The sequence below is a fragment of the Etheostoma spectabile genome, chromosome 23 (assembly GCF_008692095.1).
Source record: "Etheostoma spectabile isolate EspeVRDwgs_2016 chromosome 23, UIUC_Espe_1.0, whole genome shotgun sequence".
NCBI lineage: Eukaryota > Metazoa > Chordata > Actinopteri > Perciformes > Percidae > Etheostoma > Etheostoma spectabile.
Window position 1 is genome coordinate 6994217 of NC_045755.1, and position 2257 is coordinate 6996473.

At 43.6% G+C, this 2257-nt stretch overlaps 1 long non-coding RNA gene across 1 annotated transcript in view; it reads left to right on the top strand.

Annotated features, from left to right (window-relative positions):
* The window catches only part of LOC116672833 (uncharacterized), a 31375-nt gene that overhangs the window by 23229 nt on the left and 5889 nt on the right, over positions 1-2257 (top strand). The window lies entirely within an intron of this gene.

Consider the following 2257-nt stretch of genomic DNA (forward strand, 5'->3'; position numbering starts at 1 on the left):
CCGCATCTTTTAAAGATTGTTTTTAAACCCTAATCACTTTACTGCAGCTTCTCTTTCTTTACCTACTGTGTCCCAGTTATGCAGAACTTTAAAATATGACTTGCATGCATCTCAAATATCACCAAGGCAATATGCTTTTACACACTTACAATAAATGTAAAAGCAGAGCACTGATTGGATTTAACCAGGAGGTGACGGGTGTGGATGAAAAAATTATGGTTGTGGACTCTTGGAGGTGCCATAAATTATGTTGTTAATATTGGAGTTTCATCAATGGCAGCATTACGCAGACCGCTCCTGCAGGGGCGAGGCCGCGCAGAGGGCTACAGTGTCAGAAGTTGGCAGCTGAGCCAAAACCAGAGTCGTATCCTCAAGTGAACTCTCTGCGACGTACAGTGCAACGGGCTCTGCCAAGTTTTTTGAATTCCTGCCACGTTAGATGGTAAACAACTGACTAGGAGAAATGGTGTCTTAGATTGATAAGGAGGACTAAGGATCTCTTGAAATTGCTGGTGAAACCTGCATTTGTTTACACTATTGTTTGATTAATTCTCGGCATGCAGTTGTGGTGGCATTTTATGCCTGCAGCCAGTGCAATTGGTTCAAAGACGTGGCGAGATGTGACGTCACAGGTTCAATCTAATGAATGTTTGGTGCTCGATCCGTTTTTCTCATCAAGGGACACGAGTCATTTATTTATCTTGACAAAGTACCTGTGTTAAACCCCTGTAGTAACTCGATTTTTGTCTCACTCATGTTTTGCTCATTTTTCTCAAGGTTTTGCGTTCGTACATTGTGTATTTGATATGTGAATGGTGCAGAAAGACACAGGGAAGAGAGAGTTAGGCAAGACAAGTGCACTCTCTCTCTCTTTCTTTCTCTCTCCGGTGGAAACACACAGCAGCGTAACGCCTTTTCTGTCAGCCTCCAGGACTGAGAATGAGGAGGAAGGAGAGACTGCAACTAACCAAGCGGCCATATTAGTTTGCTGTTTTATTGCTCATACTTGCTCTGGTCTTCGTCTTCTTCTCCACAGTAAAAAACACACGCATATGAGAAAACGGTGGAGTATAAAAAGGTTTCCCCACCTTTATTTGTTTTAATGTGGGCAATTCCCCTTCACATTCTGCGTGAGCTATAAAGACAGATTGAAATCAATACCAGCTAGCTGTGCTCCATGATGTGAGATCTGTCGTTTTTTGGACAATTTTCCCTTTTTCCAATCTCTTTTGTGTGGCTGCTACTTTGGGGGGAAAGGAGGGGAAAATTTTGCCTGTGCTGAGTTCTAGGTTTCCTTTGGGGAACAGATGACCGGAGGGGAATGAAGTCCAAAAGAGAGGAAGTTTTTCTGGGGGAATCTGTTGAAAACTGCTAAGGGGCATTACAGCATTTTGGCCACAGAGTTTTTGGGGAGGGAAGTCAGGTGGAAACCGGACGGGTGTGAATAACCTTCAGCAGGCTGATGCAGAGGTTGGTAGGTGTGCATGAGACAGGGATAAAGAGAAAGACAGCAGGGGTGGTATCTGGCACAAAAAATATAAAAAGGATCCTCCTTGCAGGCTTAAATTAACACTAGCTGTTCAGAGCAGAGCTGTTTATTACTGTAGGCTATAACAGTGCTACTGAAAGGACAAGAAAGGGTGGGAGACAGAATAGGCTGGACACTGAAGGGGAGGCAGAGGGGGGTAAGAAGGGAGCAGGACACGAGTCATCAGCAGAGTCCATTTTATCGTTTGGTTACTGCCCGACATTTCTCCTTTCCTTATTCGCACGCAGGACCGCTGCTGCAGATAGCAGCAAAGCAAGGCTGGCCTAGTAATGGCACATGGCGGGCACACTGCAGTAAATATTCCAGGATTTTACAGCATTGGTTCACTGTTGCAATCATGGCATTGCAGGCGCACCTAGGCAACTATAATTGCGTGCCAAAACAGTCAATGAAGCTTTTCAACTCAATAACTTGTCTGTGGTCGAGAAAAATAAACAAGATGATATTCATAAGTGATATTGCCAGACTTTCTTCTTTGGCCTTTATTAGGGGAACGCCATTGCTTCTGTTGCTCCCCGGATGTTTTGTAATGAAGGACATGTTAAAGACAAATATGATATACAACTCAAAGCAGCAACAGCTCTGAAATGAAAAGATAAATCGTTAATCTTTCCAATGACTCTCAAAGGTAGCTGTTTCAAGTTGTCCAAGAATACTTTAATCATTTTTGAGTGTGTGTTTGCTGTGACTCCTCTTAAGGAGAAGTCG